The sequence below is a fragment of the Mesoplodon bidens genome (assembly GCF_964165515.1).
Source record: "Mesoplodon bidens genome assembly, chromosome: 3".
NCBI classification, from domain to species: Eukaryota; Metazoa; Chordata; class Mammalia; order Artiodactyla; family Ziphiidae; genus Mesoplodon; species Mesoplodon bidens.
In genome coordinates this window covers 98,799,452-98,820,185 of record NC_138178.1, presented here as the reverse complement: position 1 = coordinate 98,820,185, position 20,734 = coordinate 98,799,452, and positions in this window count along the sequence as shown.

Here is a 20,734-nt window from a genome sequence, read left to right as displayed (position 1 = left end):
TACTTCTATTAAATAAATAAATTGAGATCCATGCCCTTATGGCACTTAAAGTCTAATGGAGATGATAGCCAATAAGCAAGTAAATACATACATACACATGTACATACATACATAACATAAAGCAGAGAGTGTGAATGTGTAAAACAAGGGCGGTGTGACAGAAGCATAGAAGAAGCTGATGTGGAAAATCAAGATTAGATGTAAAGGTAAGTCTTTTTGGAGATAGAAAGGTAAGACTTTTGGAATCTTTTTGAGACTCTTCTCTCATACCTCTGACAAACTTTTCAAAAGAAATACCAGTGAAATATAATTCTATCTCATAATTTTTCTAGAGTAAAATGAATCAAATAAGAACATGTGAAAGGGATGGATAGATCTTCTAAGAATATTTGTAAGGAGCTTTCTTTTTGATAAAACAAACCAAAACAACCACAGTTCAACATAGTAAGATAGTACTTATTCAAACAAAGTGTAGGGTTTAAAATTATTATCTAGATGATTCCAGAAATAAATAGTTTGAAGGGAAAAATATGATTAAAATTTGAGGATTGAAAGATTCAGATTATTGGCCAATATTAATCACATACTTCAGACAGATTTTCAACTACTTATTTCATATTATTAATATAATATGCATCTTTATATAAAATATTCTTACAAAATTAGGAGCTTTGTCAAAGGTGTTGCTTCCAGTGCTCTGAATATGTTTTCAAATATAATATTAAACATTTAATAGTAGCTTAAAGGAAAACAAACTAGTTTAAAAAGATATAGTAATCCATTTTAAAAATCCCATAAAATTTAAAGATGGGAAGATAGTTGGGTTGGTCATTTTGTCATTCTATTCAGTCACTTTAATTTTATATAACATCCATTCCTTACAGGTTTTTTCTAATCTAATTTGCATGACCCAAACAGTTGGGTTTCCAACATATCTCTGGGAAAAAAATGGCTGTTACCAAATATATTTCACTGCTATAATTTTCTCTTATTACAATTTAAATAATGTAAACATGCAAACGATAGAGGTTTCCTACTATTAATAGCAAATAGAGTTACAATGAAATAGTACAAATAAATGTATATTACCCTTAATAATAGCAATAAAATTACAAAAGCTAATTAACAAAACTGTGAAATACATAATGGGGCTTAATGCTCTTTGTTTAGAGTTAGACCATAACCTACAGCTTATATTCAAGAATTCCAAATTTGTTTCAAGACCTGAATGTCTGTGCTACACACAATAAGAGAAGATAGGCTGGTTTTGTTGGATCAAATAGGTAAAGAAGCTGATGAAGAATAAAGAGAATAGTACCTTTTGTTAAAGCAAATGATTTCAAACTGATTATTTTTGCTTTACTTTCTGATCATTGAATTTGATAATATCCAATCATTTTACTATTTTTGAGCTGAATAGATCCTACAGTACCCCTGTTTTCCTTTCTATTTAAATGACATTTTTAAAAGCTTAAATGTAAACTTTTACTAAGAATCTGATTCTTTCCAGCTCTCAGAATCAACCGCCAAATAGATGAACAAATTTTTTCCTATCATCCAATGCTTTCATTTAATAGTAATAATAAATTTGCAGGTACATAAAATGAAAGTAAATGTGTGTGCTTAATCAGAAGTTTAATTATCAATCAATATCAAAAAATTTAATGAAATGTGAATAAAAAACAGAACATAAAAATATCATTCTCTTGCACTAATATAAATACATATAGCTTCCTACTATATGTCCAATATCTTGTTCTCCTCTATAAAAAAAAGATAAAAATGAACATTCAGCTCTTATCATTGAAGAGCCTAATACATTGTATCATTAAGGAAGGAAATGGCAGTAGTAGCAGCTCTTACAAAGGCCTTGGAAGCAAGGGCACTTGATTTTGAGTTCCCATTCTGATACCTATTATTTATGTGACTTTTCTTTTGCTGCTAGGTGTGTCAATTTTAGAAACTTTGACCTAGGGATTCAGGCTAGGTGGACTAGCAAATGAAGTCAGAAGAATCATCATGGGTCAGGAGAACTGGGAAGAGCTATGAGATTGTTAGTTCTCATAACAATAAAGAGCGATTTTAATGAGGAACAGGGATAAATGGAAATTAGCCAAACAGTAAACACATGTTAGCCTTTATTTTTTTACTTTGAAGTCTCCACAAATCAATATTTGTGTGTGTCTGAATGGATATTTTTAAAAACAAACTAAAAATATGATATGAATTCATTAAAGTTTTCCTTAAACGATTCTCCTCTTAAATCTTAATATCCATGTCCTTCATCTCTAACTACAATTGATTATCTGCCAAAGAGTATCTGCTTCATACTCTACTGGAGAAACAACACAAGACATAGTAATATTTACCATTCTTAACATTTTGTTGTTTTGAATTGTATTTCTTTAGACATCCTAGCACACATTTTATAGCTGATCTCTGTGTAACTAAACATTCTATTATAATGAAAATCTCATGTGCAGACTTTCCAAAGAACAACTATACCAAAGTTGGACCAAAGACAAACTTTTGATGACACTGGTATCCTGAAAACATCTACTGTATTAATAAGATAGCCATTTCCAATGAAAACATTTGCCTTACCAGAGAGCACTTAATAATACCTAGTAAAGATTATGTAAGAAGTAAGTGCCCTAGCTTTCCACTTCAAGAAAGGATTTTACATGGAACAGATATAATGTTTTAGTTATCCTTGGACACATTTTCTTCCTTAATATTTAAAATTAGCACACAATCTCTGCACTCTATTTTTATTTTCAAATACACATAAAAAGTTTCAATCTCACCAAGTGTTTTTGGGAATTTATTTTTGTGGTATAATTCATCATAACCTAAAATAACTTTCTTTGTTGTTTTTCTCATTCTTTTGGCTTTATTGAACATCTTCCTTGTTCAGCTTCTTTCATATTATAATGATTACTGATTACACCTGACATAAAATAATAATGTGCAAATAAGTACTTATATTATTTTAGGACTCTTTTAGTAGCAAGCAACAGAAACCCAACCAGGGCTAGCTACAGGAGGAATGTCACCAAATCAAGGGGAGGACATGGAAACACCACTACAGTCTGGCTCCATTTGTTGTCTCTCCTTCCCTCTATGCATCAGTTTCAATCTCTCTTATTGCAGGCCAACTGCTTCCATGTAGCCAAGCACATGCCCACTGACAGTTTCCATAGTCATTCTCACAGCTTGGACATTACTAGTCTGAAAATCCCTGGGGAAGGACTCCTATTGACCTAGTTCGAGTTCCTTGCCACCTCTCAAAGCAGCTGTTCTCAACAGGAGTCATGCATTTCCTAAGAGGCATTTTGGAAATTTGTGAGGGTACTTTTGTCTATCTCAATAATTGGGAGATGCTATTGGCATTTAGTAGGCAGAAGCCAGAGATACGGATGCTCCACAATACAAAGAACAATCCTACAACATGAAATGTTCCAGTGATGGTTTGCCCTGAGTCACCTCATTAACACTTGGTTTTTCCTGTAACAACAACAAAAACTGTGCGTGAGTGGGGGTAGAGGTATGTGTGTATCTGTGTATCAAGTGTGTATAATAATACACATACACATCATATATATGAATATCAATATATAACACATTTATCTAGATTGTCTACTGTTCTAATTAAACACTGTTTCTTTCTTATTCATACTAAGCAGGTTGTAAAATTGGCTGGATGCCCTGAAATGCAATTTAAAGTGTCATATAAGTTATCATGCTCTGTTCTGTCCTTATTTACCAGAAATCCCTCCAAACAAAATTAACAAAATGGGCTCTGCTATTTCTTCGGAAGCTGTCTTCTTGTCAGTAAAGTTTACACATTTAAATGAATACTACTCTGTATAATTTTCAGATTATATTACACATTTGCAGCTGGAACAGACACTAAAAACTGCCATAAAGTATGCTCACTTTCTAGGCATAACAGTTGCTTTAAGAACCTTGATATTCTACATATTTCCATATTTTTCTTGTTTAAATGCACATTTTTTGAGAAGTTTGGTTTTGGGTGTAAGGGATTCTTTCTCTGGATTGAGGTTGGGACAATGATTCTCATAACCTTTGGCACAAAAAGATAGTCTTAAGCTATTTTTGCTGCTCAGTGAGTGTACAGTTTTAATTTTATCAACGTTTTAAGTGATTAACTGTGAAAGGCAGTACCAAAAATGAAAACAATTCTAAAAATGCCATAATACTTGATAATGACTATAAAGCTGTTCACAAAATGAGACTTACCACCTGAAGGGTATCAGAAAACTAATGTTCATATCTTCTCTGTGGCACTAAATTAACTATATGATCACACCTAAGTTATTCAATCATCCTAAACTTTGTGATTTGTAAAAAATGGAAATAATGAAGCCTACCCAACGGAGTTCTTTCAAAAATTAATTGTGATGATATATAAGAACAAACCCAGTGCGCTACAATTACTTGGCTAGTTTGATGATTTAAATCTCTATCTAATAAAACCTTTATGTTATATGTTGCTAAGAGCACAGTTATGAGCCCACAAGCTCACCCCACAAGTGAGTGAGCTGTGACATTCGTCAGAAGCAGTCATTGAAGGCCATTTTCAAACTTGAAGTCCTAAGATGACTTCAGGAGACTCAAGATCACCACAAAACTCACCCAGGGAATCATTCTGTTGTCAGAGGTTTTGAGGCATTTTCTCATGTTTCATTCCAATCATTGAGAAACTCGAAGAGAAAATATTAGTTAGTTGATAATAAAGATAATCATATTTTTACTGCTGCTGTAATCTGAGTACCCCTGAATTCTCCAGCATTCTGAGTTCATCCTTTTCTTTGGTATCCAAAGAAATTAAGTTATACCCACATCTGTATAACTGCAAGAAATCAAGTCCCCTTAAAACTACTTCTGCCTTTCCCTAGGGGAGAAATGTTATATCATTACTTGAACTAAATTTCTGCTCTTAGTTTTCTCCTTGAGAAACTCTAGTTGTGTCATTACTGCCTCTAGATGTTTCTGTGGTACCTAACCCCAAATCAAGGATTTGGCTTGCCATACAATAAAAATGGAGGTTGAATTTTCATTCATTCATAACTCATGCATACAAAAAAATGTTTCCCAGGACTCACACAAAGGATATGACTGTGAATAGGACAGTCAGTTCCTGTCCTCCTAGAGTTTATATTCAAATGGGAAAGATTATACAAAGAATTACATGATAAACTAATTTATTACAGTTGTGATACTTCCAAAAAATATACAAGTTTCTGTGAAAGTATGTATTAGGGAGACTTAATCTAATCTAGGGACTAGAGGAGAGTTCTCTGAAAAACTGGCAAAGTGAAAGTTTAAATATGAGCTGAAATTACCCAGGGAATGGAGAAGCATTATAGTCATAGATAACTGCATATCTGAAGGTCATGAAGTTGAAAAGAATGTTTTAGGGACTTAAGGAGGCCAGTGTGCATGTAGTTATTGAATGAGGGGAAAAGTGGCATAAAATGAGGCAATAGCAGGAGGCAGGACCAAACCAGGGAATAACGTTCTGTTCTGTGCCCTTAAAAAATGACCAGCAATTTATAATTGTTTAGGTTGCAGTGTGACCATCTAAAATATTCTAAACAATCAGTATTTATAAGACACCCAGAACTCTAAGTCCATAAATTTAATGGTACATACTCATTTGGGAAAAACATCCTTCAAATTTTGCCATCAAACATTTGATAGACAGTCTTCTGTTTGGTTGCACAGAATCAAAGCACTTTTGCTCCTTCAGAGAAATCTCATATATTAGAGGCACAGCTTAGTTTTCTGTTGCTAGAGAAGCCTCCTGAAATGGAGGACTATAAATACTGAGGAAGTGACACAATAGTTTAAGAGCTGTTACAAATTATTTCAATGGATCCAAGAGTTCAGTGAGGAACTTGTGATTTCAGTTCTGACATGGGAAAAGCTTGGAAGCCTTCATTTTAGCTTTACAACCAGAAAAAACTAGACAAATGAAAATCAGTGATATTTCTCAGATCCATCAGACAACTGAGGTCTTGGGGCCAACAGCTACACCAAAATCAAACAATCATAGCTGAGATCCGCTTACCTAGAACTGAAGCTGCTGTGCCATAAACTGGTAGGAACATGTAAATAATCATTTTCACCAATGGCTGGAGGCTGAGTTTGATGCTGGTATGACAGTGAGAAACTTTTCAAGGGTCACAGTTTTAGAGAAGCTCCCACACTTTTGCTGGCTTTACCTCCAGGAATGCTACTAGGATCTCATGGTAAAGATCTGAGAAAGATTCCCTCCTGGCTCTGGCAGGGAGAGAAGAATAATCACTGCAGAATATATCCAGAGCCTTCTCTATAAGGCTTCTCCATAACAAAGACCTACTTTCCAGAAGAAAAGACTTTGCTGGAGACTTATTTCCTTCCTTGAGGATGAAAATTCCTCCTACTCCAGGCTTCTCTAGCCTTCCTGTTTCAACTAACTGGGAGGAGGAAAGTACAGTCAACAGTCAGGTCTTTAGGAAAGTAGATTGGGAATACTGCAGTCAGGGAAGGAAGTAGGGGATAAAACTAAATGACTGGAGGGGGGCAGAGTCAAGATGGCGGACTAGGGGGATGGGAATTCATGTCTCCGCACAACTAGGGCACTGAGCAGGCACCAGTGGGGGACAATGGATACCTAAGGGGATGGGAGGAACCCCCAGTGACCGGGTAGGATGTGGGGCATGGAGGGGAGAGGAGAAGTGGAGGTGGGATGGAACTGGAGCCCTTGAGGGGTGGCTGGGGGAGGGAAAGAGAACCCACGCCTGAAGGGGGAAATTGGGAGACCATTGGGAGGGCAGAGGATCAAAAGGGAGCATGGCCAGGTTTCTCCTGCCCACGTGAATCCCCAGGAGCCTGCTGAGATCCTGGACCAGATCCTCCACCCACCAAGGTCCCCTACAGCCACATGGGTCCTGAGGGAGTGGGAGGGAGGGAAAGGGGAGCAAAAGTGAAGTCCAGACCTACACGACTGGCACCCTTGAGGGGTTGCTGGGGGAGGGGAGGAGTTCCTACACCTAGCAGGACCCACCCACGGTTAGGGGCCCAGCAGGGACAGGGGAGACCCTGAGGGAGATAGTGGGGGTAGGGTCATGATGAAACGGAAGGGAATGCAGCCAGTGCATTCCCTGTCCACTTAGGCACTTAATGCTCTGCCCTCGGAGCCTCCCTCATGCTGTGCAGAGCCCAAGCGGCGCTCCTACACCCCCATCCAGGGCCCTACCTCTACACTCGGAGACCCCCTCCAACACTGGGCCTAAACTCCACCCACACACCCTCACTCAGGGCCCTACCTCCAAACTCCAGAGCTCCACACTCCGAAAGTCCTCCTTTCCATGTGCTGCATATCCCCTTCTGCACAGGTCCTAAGTAGAGGTCCTGCTCCATGCTTGAACATCCCTCCACCTAGGCCCTGCCCCAGGATGATCCACCAATGGACAGAACATCCAAAATGAAAATAAATAAGGAAACACAAGCTTTAAATGATACATTAAACAAGATGGACTTAATTGATATTTATAGGACATTCCATCCAAAAACAACAGAATACACATTTTTTTCAAGGATAGATCATATCTTGGGTCACAAATCAAGCCTTGGTAAATTTAAGAAAATTGAAATTGTAACAAGTATCTTTTCCGACCACAACACTATGAGACTAGACATCAATTACAGAAAAAGACTTGTAAAAAATACAAACACATGGAGGCTAAACAGTACACTACTTAATAACAAAGTGATCACTGAAGAAATCAAAGAGGAAATAAAACAATACCTAGAAAAAAATGACAAAGGAGACAAGATGACCCAAAACCTATGGGATGCAGCAAAAGCAGTTCTAAGAGGAACATTTATAGCAATACAGTCCTACCTTAAGAAACAGGAAACATCTCGATAAACAACATAATCTTGCAACTAAAGCAATTAGAGAAAGAAGAACCAAAAAAACCCCAAAGTTAGCAGAAGGAAAGAAATCATAAAAATCAGATCAGAAATAAATGAAAAAGAAATGAAGGACGTGAGAGCAAAGATCAATAAAACTAAAAGCTGGTTCTTTGAGAAAATAAAGAAAATTGATAAACCATTAGCCAGACTCATCAGGAAAAAAGGGATAAGACTCAAATCAATAGAATTAGAAATGAAAAAGGAGAAGTAACAAATGACACTGCAGAAATAAAAAGGATCACGAGAGATTACTACAAGCAACTCTTTGCCAATAAAATGGACAACCTGGAAGAAATGGACAAATTCTTAGAAATACACAACCTGCCAAGACTGAATCAGGAAGAAATAGAAAATACGAACAGACCAATCACAAGCACTGAAATTGAAACTGTGATTAAAAATCTTCCAAGAAACAAAAGCCCAGGACCAGATGGCTTCACAGGCAAATTCTATCAAACATTTAGAGAAGAGCTAACACCTATCTTTCTCAAACTCTTCCAAAATATAGCAGAGGGAGGAACACTCCCAAACTCATTCTATGAGGCCACCATCACCCTGATACCAAAACCAGACAAGGATGTCACAAAGAAAGAAAACTACAGACCAATATCACTGATGAACATAGATGCAAAAATCCTCAACAAAATACTAGCAAACAGAATCCAACAGCACATTAAAAGGATCATACACCATGCTCAAGTGGGGTTTATTCCAGGAATACAAGGATTCTTCAATATATGCAAATCAATCAACGTGATACACCATATTAACAAACTGAAGGAGAAAAACCACATGATCATGTCAATAGATGCAGAGAAAGATTTTGACAAAATTCAACACCCATTAATGATAAAAACCCTGCAGAAAGTAGGCATAGAGGGAACTTTCCTCAACATAATAAAGGCCATATACGACAAACCCACAGCCAACAAGGTCCTCAATGGTGAAAAACTGAAAGCATTTCCACTAAGATCAGGAACAAGACAAGGTTGCCCACTCTCACCACTCTTATTCAACATAGTTTTGGAAGTTTTAGCCACAGAAATAGGAGAAGAAAAGGAAATAAAAGGAATACAAATTGGAAAAGAAGAAGTAAAGCTGTCACTGCAGACGACATGATACTATACATAAAGAATCCTAAAGATGCTACCAGAAAACTACTAGAGCTAATCAATGAATTTGGTAAAGTAGCAGGATACAAAATTAATGCACAGAAATCTCTGGCATTCCTGAACACTAATGATGAAAAATCTGAAAGTGAAAACAAGAAAACACTCCCATTTACCATTGGAACTAAAAGAATAAAATATCTAGGAATAAACCTGCCTAAGGAGACAAAAGACCTGTATGCAGAAAATTATAAGACACTGATGAAAGAAATTAAAGACGATACAAATAGATGGAGAGATATAACATATACTTGGATTGGAAGAATCAACATTGTGAAAATTACTCTATTACCCAAAGCAATCTACAGATTCAATGCAATCCCTATCAAACTACCACTGGCATTTTTCACAGAACTAGGACAAAAAATTTCACAATTTATATGGAAACACAAAAGACCCCGAACAGCAAAAGCAATCTTGAGAACGAAAAAAAAACGGAGCTGGAGGAATCATGCTCCCTGACTTCAGACTATACTACAAAGCTACAGTAATCAAGACAGTATGGTAATGGCACAAAAACAGATAGATAGATCAATGGAACAGGATAGAAAGCCCAGAGATAAACACACACACATATGGTCACCTTATCTTTGATAAAGGAGGCAGGAATGTACAGTGGAGAAAGGACAGCATCTTCAATAAGTGGTGTTGGGAAAACTGGACAGCTACATGTAAAAGTATGAGAGTAGATCACTCCCTAACACCATACACAAAAATAAGCTCAAAATGGATTAAAGACCTAAATTTAAGGCGAGAAACTATCAAACTCTTAGAGGAAAACATAGGCAGAACACTCTATGACATAAATCACAGCAGGATCCTTTTTGACCCATCTCCTAGAGAAATGGAAATAAAAACAAAAATAGACAAATGGTACCTAATGAAACTTCAAAGCTTTTGCACAGCAAAGGAAACCATAAACAAGACCAAAAGACAACCCTCAGAATGGGAGAAAATATTTGCAAATTAAGCAACTGACAAAGGATTAATCTCCAAAATTTATAAGCAGCTCATGCAGCTGAATAACAAACAAACAATCCAGTCCAAAAATGGGCGGAAGACCTAAATAGACATTTCTCCAAAGCACATATACAGACTGCCAACAAACACATGAAAGAATACTCAACATCATTAATCACTAGAGAAATGCAAATCAAAACTACAATGAGATATCATCTCACACCAGTCAGAATGGCCATCATCAAAAAATCTACAAACAATAAATGCTGGAGAGGGTGTGGAGAAAAGGGAACCCTCTTTCACTGTTGGTGGGAATGTACATTGATACAGCCACTCTGGAGAACAGTACGGAGGTTCCTTAAAAAACTAAATATAGAACTACCATATGACCCAGCAATCCCACTACTGGGCATATACACTGAGAAAACCATAATTCAAAAAGAGTCATGTACCAAAATGTTCATTGCAGCTCTATTTACAATAGCCCGGAGATGGAAACAACCTAAGTGTCCATCATCGGATGAATGGATAAAGAAATGTGGCACATATATACAATGGAATATTACTCAGCCATAAAAAGAAATGAAACTGAGTTATTTGTAATGAGGTGGATAGACCTAGAGTCTGTCATACAGAGTGAAGTAAGTCAGAAAGAGAAAGACAAATACTGTATGCTAACACATATATATGGAATTTAAGAAAAAAAATTGTCATGAAGAAACTAGTGGTAAGACAGGAATAAAGACACAGACCGACTAGAGGATGGACTTAAGGATATGGGGAGGGGGAAGTGTAAGCTGTGACAAAGTGTGAGAGTGGCATGGACATATATACACTGCCAAACTTAAAATAGATAGCTAGTGGGAAGCAGCAGCATAGCACAGGGAGATCAGCTTGGTGCTTTGTGACCACCTAGAGGGGTAGGATAGGGAGGGTGGGAGGGAGGGAGACAGAAGAAGGAAAAGATATGGGAACATATGTATATGTATATGTATAACTGATTCACTTTGTGATAAAGCAGAAACTAACACACCATTGTAAAGCAATTATACTCCAATAAAGATGTAAAAAAAAAACCCAAAACGATTAGGAAAATGGTCACAGGAACATACATATCGATAATTACCTTAAACGTGAATGGATTAAATGCTCCAACCAAAAGACACAGGCTTGCTGAATGGATACAACAATAAGACCCATATATATGCTGTCTACAAGAGACCCATTTCGGACCTAGGGACACATACAAACTGAAAGTGAGGGGATGGAAAAAGATATTCCATGCAAATGGAAATTAAAAGAAAGCTGGAGTAGCAATACTCATATCAGATAAAATAGACTTTAAAATAAAGAATGTTACAAGAGAAAAGGAAGGACACTACATAATGATCAAGGGATCAATCCAAGAATATATGACAATTATAAATATATATGTACCCAACATAGGAACACCTCATTACATAAGGTAACTGCTGACAGCTATAAAAGAGGAAATCGACAGTGACACAATAATAGTGGGGGACTTTAACACCTCACATACACTAATGGAGAGATCAACCAAACAGAAAATTAATGAGGAAACACAAACTTTAGATGACACAATAGACAAGACAGAGTTAATTGATATTTATAAGACATTCCATCCAAAAACAGCAGATTACACTTTCTTCTCAAGTGTGCATGGAACATTCTCCAGGATAGATTACATCTTGGGTCACAAATCAAGCCTCAGTAAATTAAAGAAAATTGAAATCATATCAAGCATCTTTTCGGACCACAATGATAAAAGATTAGAAATCAGTTACAGGGAAAAAAAAACATAAAAAACACAAATACATGGAGGCTAAACAATACATTACTAAATAAACAAGGCGATCACTGAAGAAATCAAAGAGGACATTTAAAAAAACCTAGAGAAATGACAATGAAAACATGACGATCCAGAACCTCTGGGATGCAGCAAAAGCAGTTCTAAGAGGGAAGTTTATAGCTATACAAGCCATCCTGAAGAAATAAGAAAAATCTCAAATAAACAATCTAACCTTGCACCTAAAGGAACTAGAGAAGGAAAAACAAACCAAACCCAAAGTTAGCAGAAGGAAAGAAATCATAAAGATCACAGCAGAAATAAATGGAATAGAAACAAAGAAAACAATAGCAAAGATCAATAAAACTAAAAGCAGGTTCTTTGAGAAGTTAAAAAAACTGATAAACCTTCAGCCAGACTCATCAAGAAAAAGAAGGAGAGGCCCCGAATCAATAAAATTAGAAATGAAAAAGGAGAAGTTACAGGAGACACCGCAGAAATACAAAGCATCCTAAGAGACTACTATAAGGAACTCTATGCTAATAAAATGGACAACCTGGAAGAATTGGACAAATTCTTAGAAAGGTATAATCTCACAAGACTGAAACAGGAAGAAATAGAAAATATGAACAGACCAATCACAAGTAATGAAATAGAAACTGTGATTAAAAATCTTCCAACAAACAAAAGTCCAGGACCAGATGGCTTCACAGGGGAATTCTATCAAACGTTTAGGGAACAGCTAACACCCATCCTTCTCAAATTCTTCCAAAAAGTTGCAGAGGAAGGAACACTCCCAAACTCATTCTATGAGGCCACCATCACCCTAATACCAAAAGGAAACAGAGATATTACAAAAAAAGAAAATTACAGATGAATACCACTGATGAATATAGATGCAAAAATCCTCAACAAAATACTAGCAAACAGAATCCAACAACACATTGACAGGATCATATACCATGGACAAATGGGGTTTATCCCAGGGATGCATGGATTCTTCAATATATGCAAATCAATAAATGTGATATATCATATTAACAAATTGAAGAATAAATACCATATGATCATCTCAATAGATGTAGAAGAAGCTTTTGACAAAATTCAACAATGATTTATGATAAAAACTCTCCAGAAAGTGGGCATAGAGGGAACTTACCTCAACATAATAAAGGCCATATACAACAAATCCACAGCAAACATCATTCTCAATGGTGAAAAACTGAAAGCATTTCCTCTAAGATCAGGAACAAGACAAGGATGTCCACTCTCACCATTATTATTCAACATAGTTTTGGAAGTCCTAGCCACCGCAATCAGAGAAGAAAAAGAAATAAAAGGAATACAAATTGGAAAAGAAGAAGTAAAACTGTCATTGTTTGCAGATGACATGACACTATACATAGACAATCCTAAAGATGCCAACAGAAAACTACTAGAGCTAATCACTGAATTGGGTAAAGTTTCCAGATACAAAATTAATCTACAGAAATCTCTTGCATTCCTATACACTAATGATGAAAAATCTGAAAGAGAAATTAAGGAAACACTCCCATTTACCACTGTCACAAAAAGAATAAAATACCTAGGAATAAACTACGTAGGGAGATAAAAGACCTGTATGCAGAAAACTATAAGACACTGATGAAAGAAATTAAAGATAATACCAACAGATGGAGAGATATACCATGTTCTTGGATTGGAAAAATCAATATTGTGAAAATGACTATATTACCCAAAGCAATCTACGGATTCAATGCAATCCTTATCAAAATACCAATGGCATTTTTTACGGAACTAGAACAAAAAATCTTAAAATTTGTATAGAGACACAAAGGACCACGAATAGCCAAAGCAGTCTTGAGCGAAAAAAACGGAGATGGAGGAATCAGACTCCCTGACTTCAGACTACACTACAAAGCTACAGTAATCAGGACAATATGGTGCTGGCACAAAAACAGAAATACAGATCAATGGAACAAGATGGAAAGCTCAGAGATAAACCCACGCACCTATGGTCAACTAATCTGTGACAAAGGAGGCAAGAATATACAATGGAGAAAAGATAGTCACTTCAATTAGTGTTGCTGGGAAAACTGGACAGCTACATGTAAAAGAATGAAATTAGAACACTCCCTAACACCATACACAAAAATAAACTCAAAATGGGTTGGAGACCTGAATGTAAGGCCAGACACTATAAAACTCTTAGAGGAAAACATAGGAAGAACACTCTTTGACATAAATCACAGCAAGATCTTTTTTGATCCACCTCCTAGAGTAATGGAAATAAAAAGAAACATATACAAATGGGACCTAATGAAACTTAAAAGCTTTTGCACAGCAAAGGAAACCATAAACAAGACGAAAACACAACCCTCAGAATGGGAGAAAATATATGCAAACGAGTCAATGGACAAAGGATTAATCTCCAAAATATATAAACAGCTCATGCAGCTCAATATTCAAGAAACAAACAACCCAATCCAAAAATGGGCAAAAGACCTAAACAGACATTTCTTCAAAGAAGACATACAGATGACCAAGAGGCACATGAAAAGCTGCTCAACATCACTAATTATTCGAGAAATGCAAATCAAAACTACAATGAGGTATCACGTCACATCAGTTAGATTGGGCATCATCAGAAAATCTACAAGCAACAAATGCTGGAGAGACTGTGGATAAAAGGGAACACTTTTGCACTGTTGGTGGGAATGTACATTGTTACAGCCACTCTGGAGAACAGTATGGCAGTTCCTTAAAAACTAAAAATAGAATTACCATATGATCCAGCAATCCCACTACTGGGCATATACCTAGAGAAAACCATAATTCAAAAAGACACATGCACCCCAATGTTCATTGCAGCGCTATTTACAATAGTCATGTCCTGTAAACAACCTAAATGCCCATCGACAGATGAATGGATAAAGAAGATATGGTACATATATACAATGGAATATTACTCAGCCATATAAAGGAACGAAATTGGGTCATTTGCAGAGACGTGGATGGATCTAGAGACTTTCATATAGAGTGAAGTAAGTCAGAAAGATAAAAACAAATATCATACATTAACGAATATATGTGGAACCTATAAAAATGGTACAGATGGAATGGTTTGCAGGACAGAAATTGAGACACAGATGTATAGAACAAACGTATGGACACTAAGGGTGGAAAGCGGTGGGCGGTGGGGGTGGTGGTGTGATGAATTGGGAGACTGGGATTGACATGTATACACTGATGTTTATAAAATGCATGACTAATAAGAACCTGCTTTATAAAAAATAAATAAAATTAAATTAAAATAAAAAGATACCTACAAAAAAAAAAAGAAAAAAAACCCTCAAACATATGTCCATACTCATGGCCAAAGTTAATTTAAGTTTTTGTCCAGTCTTTATAAAAAAAAAAATCTTACAATAAAAAAAAGTCCAGGACTGGACGGCTTCACAGGTGAATTCTATAAGACATTTAGAGTTCACCCTTATCCTTCTCAAATGCTTCCAAAGAAATGCAGAGTGTGGAGCACTCCCAAACTTGTTCTACGAGGCCACCATCACCCTGATACCAAAATCAGACAAAGTTATCACAAAAAACAAAATTATAGACCAATATCACTGATGAACAAAGACGCAAAAATCCTCAACAAAATACTAGCAAACAAAATCCATCAACAATTTAAAAGGATCATTCATCATGATCAAGTGGAATTTATCCCAGATATGCAAGGATTCTTCAATATACCCAAAACAATCAGTGTGATACACCATATTAACAAATTAAATAATAAAAACCCTATGATCATCCCAACAGATGCAGAAAAAGCTTTTGCCAAAATTCAACACCCATTCATGATAAAAACTCCCCAGAAAGTGGGCATTGACAGCACCTACCTCAACATAATAAAAGCCATATATGACAAACCCACAGCAAACATCATTCTCAATGATGAAAAACTGAAAGAATTTCCTCTAAGATCAGGAACAAGACAAGGATGTCCACTGTCTCCACTATTATTCAACACATCATTCGAAGTCCTAGCTGCAGCAATGAGAGAAGAAAAAGAAATAAAAGGAATACAAACTGGCAAAGAAGAAGTAAAACTGTCAGGATTTGCCAATGACATGATACTATACATAGAAAATACTAAAGATGTCACCAGAAAACTAGTAGAACTAATCAATGAATTTGAAAAGGTTGCAGGATACAAAGTTGATGCACAGAAATCTCTTGCATTCCTCTACACTAACAAGGAAAGATCAGAAAGAGAAATTAAGGAAACAATCCATTCACCATTGAAACAAAAAGAATAAAATACCTGGAATAAACCTACCAAAGGAGGTAAAAGACCTGTACTCAGAAAACTATAAGACACTGATGAAAGAAATCAAAGATGACACAAACAGATGGAGAGATATACCATGCTCCTCATTTGGAAGAATCAGTATTGTGAAAATGACTATAGTACCCAAAGTAATCTACAAGCTCAATGCAATCCCTATCAAATTACCAATGCCATTTTTCACAGAACTAGAACGAGAAATTTTACAATTGTATGGAAACACAAAAGACCCCGAATAGCAAAAGCAATCTTGAGAAAGAAAAACAGAGTTGGAGGAATCAGGCTCCCTGACTTCAGACTATACTACAAAGCTACAGTAATCAAGACAGTATGGTACTAACACAAAAACAGAAATATACATCAATGGAACAAGACAGAAAGCCCAGAGATAAAGCCATGCACATACAGTCACCTTGTCTTTGATAAAAGAGGCAAGAATATACAATGGAGAAAAGACAGCCTCTTCAATAAGTTGTGCTGGGATAACTGGACAGCTACATGTAAAAGAATGAAATTACAATACTTCCTAACACCATACACAAAAATGAACTCAAAGTGGATTGAAGACCTAAATGTAAGACCAGACACTACAAAACTTTTAGAGGAAAACATAGGCAGAACACTCTGTGACATAAATCACAGCAAGATCTTTTTTGACCCACCTCCTAGAGAAATGGAAATAAAAACAAAAATAAACAAATGGGACCTAATGAAACTTAAAAAGCTTTTGCACAGCAAGGGAAACCATAAACAAAAGAAAAAGACAACCCTCAGAATGGGAGAAAAAATTTGCAAATGAAGCAACTGACAAAGGCTTAATCTCCAAAATATACAAGCAGCTCCTGCAGCTCAATATCACAAAAATGAACAACCCAATCCAAAAATGGGCAGAAGACCTACATAGACATTTCTCCAAAGAAGACATACAGATGGCCAACAAATGCATGAAAAGATGCTCAATACCACCCATCATTAGAGAAATGCAAATCAAAACTACAATGAGGTATCACCTCACAATGGTCAAATGGCCATCATGAAAAAATCTACAAAACATAAATGCTGGAGAGAGTGTGGAGAAAAGGGAACATTCCTGCACTGTTGGTGGGAATGTAAATTGATTCAGCCACTATGGAGAACAGTATGGAGGTTCCTTAAAAAACTAAAGATAGAACTACCATATGACCCAGCAATCTCACTACTGGGCATATACTCTGAGAAAACCATAATTCAAAAAGAGACATGTACCACAATGTTCACTGCAGCACAATTTACAATAGCTAAGACATGGAAGCAACCTAAATGCCATCAACAGATGACTGGATAAAGAAGATGTGGCACATATATACAATGGAATATTACTCAGCCATAAAAAGGAACGAAACTGAGTTATTTGTAGTGAGGTGGATGGACCTAGAATCTGTCACACAGAGTAAATTAAGTCAGAAAGAGAAAAACAAATACCGTATGCCAATGCATATATATGGAATTTTAAAAAGCAGTACTGATTAACCTAGTGGCAGGGCAGGAATAAATGTGCAGATGTAGAGTACAGCCTTGAGGGCATGGGGTGAAGGGGAAGCTGGGATGAAGTGAGAGAGTAGCATTGACATATATACACTACCAAATGTATAATGGATGGCTAGTGGGAAGCTGTTGCATAGCACAGGGAGATCAGCTTGGTGGTTTGTGATGACCTAGAGGGATGGGATAGGAACTGTCTGGAGGATGCTTAAGAGGGAGGGGATATGGGGATATATGTATACATATAGCTAAATCACTTTGTTGTACAGCAGAAATTAACAACATTGTAAAGCATTTATACTCCAATAAAGTTTTGAAAAAAAAAAGAAAAAGAAAAAGAAAACAAACAGAAAAACTAAACCACTGGAAAAACACTTGTGAAGGTCACAGGCTTGGGGCACAGGTTCACTAAAAGATTAAGAGATAATTAGAGGAATATGGAATGCTCCCTCTTCCCAACAATTCCCAACCACAGCAATAAAACAGCAGATAACAGCTAAAACATCTGCAAGACACATATTCTCTCTCTGAGGAACAGCAATTAGGGAAGCCCTAATTCAAAAGGGAAAACACAAACAAGGACACAAAAGGAATCTGAAATCTTTGGCATCTATGGCAAATATTAACACAACACAAGTTACAGTGAGAAAACACAAATCCTACACTAAAGGCCTAATTACCTCCTAAAAGTTCCTCTTACATGATTCAACATGTCTGGCTTTGAACAAAAATTTTAAAGGTATATCAAAAGACAAGGGAAGACAGTCTGAAGAGAAAAAGCAAGTATCAGAATCAGACTCTGACATGACACTACTGTTGGAGTTATCAGACAGCGACTTTAAAATAACTATAATATGTTAAGGACTCTAATGGAAAATGTAGAGAACAAGAAAAAAAAAACCAAAACAGGTGAGTAATGTAATCAGAGAGATTGAAACTCTAGGAAACAGTCAAAAGAAATTTTTAGAAATAAAAACACTGTAATAGAAATAAAGAAAGGCTTCAACGGGTTCTTCAGGAGACTTGACACAACTGAGGAAAGAATCAGACAACATGAATATAGATCAGCAGAAATTTCCCAAACTAAAATGCAAAGAGAAAAAAAAAGAAAAAAAAAGAGCAGACAGCTGATAATTGTGGGACAACTTCAAAAGATGTAACATTTGTATAATTATAATATAAGATAGAGAAAAAAGAATGCAGCAGAAGAAATATTTTAAGTAATAGTGACTGAGAACTTTCCAAAATTAATGACAGACACAAAACCACAGATCCAACTCAGAGAACACGAAGCAGGGAATATGACAAATACATACACACACACACACACACACACACACACACACACACACACACCTACTCCTATAAAATTATAATTGCCAAAAACCACAGACAAAAGGAAAATCTTGAAAGAAGTTCAGGGTGAGAAGAAACACCTAACCAATAGGAATAAGCATAAAAATTACATTGGACTTAAACAATATGCAAAAGTTAATTAATTTCCTATATACCAACAATAAACAATTATATTTTAATTAAAATATATATAAATTCAATAGCACCAAAAATGCAATGTACTCAGGTATAAATCTAAAATATATATGTATATATAGATCTGCATACAGAATACTATAAAACACTGAAGAAAGAAATTAAAAATAGCTAAATAAATGAAGAGATATTCCATGTTTACACTGGAAGATTCTAAATTGTTAAGATATCCATCTTCTCAACTTGGTTTATAGATTTAATGCAATCCTAATCAATATTTCATGAAGCTATTTTGTGGATATCATCAAGCTGATTCTAAAGTTTATATAGAAAGGCAAAAGACAAAGGATAGACAACATAATACTGAAGAAGAAAAACAAAGTTGGAAGACTGACATTACAGGACTTCAAGATTTACTATGAGCTATGGTAATCAAGAGAGTGTGGTATTGATGAAAAAATAGACACGTAAATGGAACATAATAGAGAGCCCAGGAATAGGCCCACACAAATATAGTCAATGGATCTTTGATAAAGGAGCAAAGACAGTTCAATGTAGAACTATCTTACAAGAAATGGTGTTGGAACAATAGGACATCCATATTCAAAACACTAAATTTAGGCTCTGTTATGGACTAAATCTTTGTCCTACCAAAATAAAACCATTCTAAAATAAAATGTTTATCAAAAAAAAAAAAAAAAGAGTTCAGTACCATAGCCATGGGTGCCCAGTGGCTGCAGTAGCAGCAGTGATGACAGCAAATTTCCAATGATATTGGGACTAGCAGCTGGTCATAAGATCTTGGCTGTATCTTTTGTTTGTTTGTTTGTTCATTTGTTTTTGGCTGTATCTTTGCCTTGACTATTTCTCCAGCCATTCTGTTGATTCTGATATTTGTAAATTCTTTTCCTGCCTAAGTTAATCAGGGTCAGCTTTTTTTGTTTGAAAATAAAAATCTTGACTTCTAATGAAATTGGTAACAGAGAATGGGATGCAGACAAGAGAATCTTGGGTTTGTTATTAGGCCCAGTTGAACTTAAACATATTTAATGAGAATATTCCTTAGAAACTCTATTGTTCCCTTCCAGTGTCCCACTCCCCCATCCTCCACACAATACACTCCTCCTTTACCATCTCCCAAACTATAAGTTAATTCAGAATCCAGCAACCTTCATAGAGAAATTATGAAATCAAACCCAGAAAAAGAAGGCTTATACTCCAAATGAATTTTGGAGCTGTGCTCCTTTATTTGGAGATATTTGGTATTTGAGAGTATGCATGGGAATAGATTCAGAGTGTGATAGAAGAAGAGAAGAACAGATTTTGAACTGATACTATTTTATGGAATAAATGTGCTTCTTTGAGTGACTGGAAATGGTGTTAACTAATTACTTGATAGTGCAGCTAAATTCTAAAACAAAAAAGATCTAAATTAAGACAAAATGC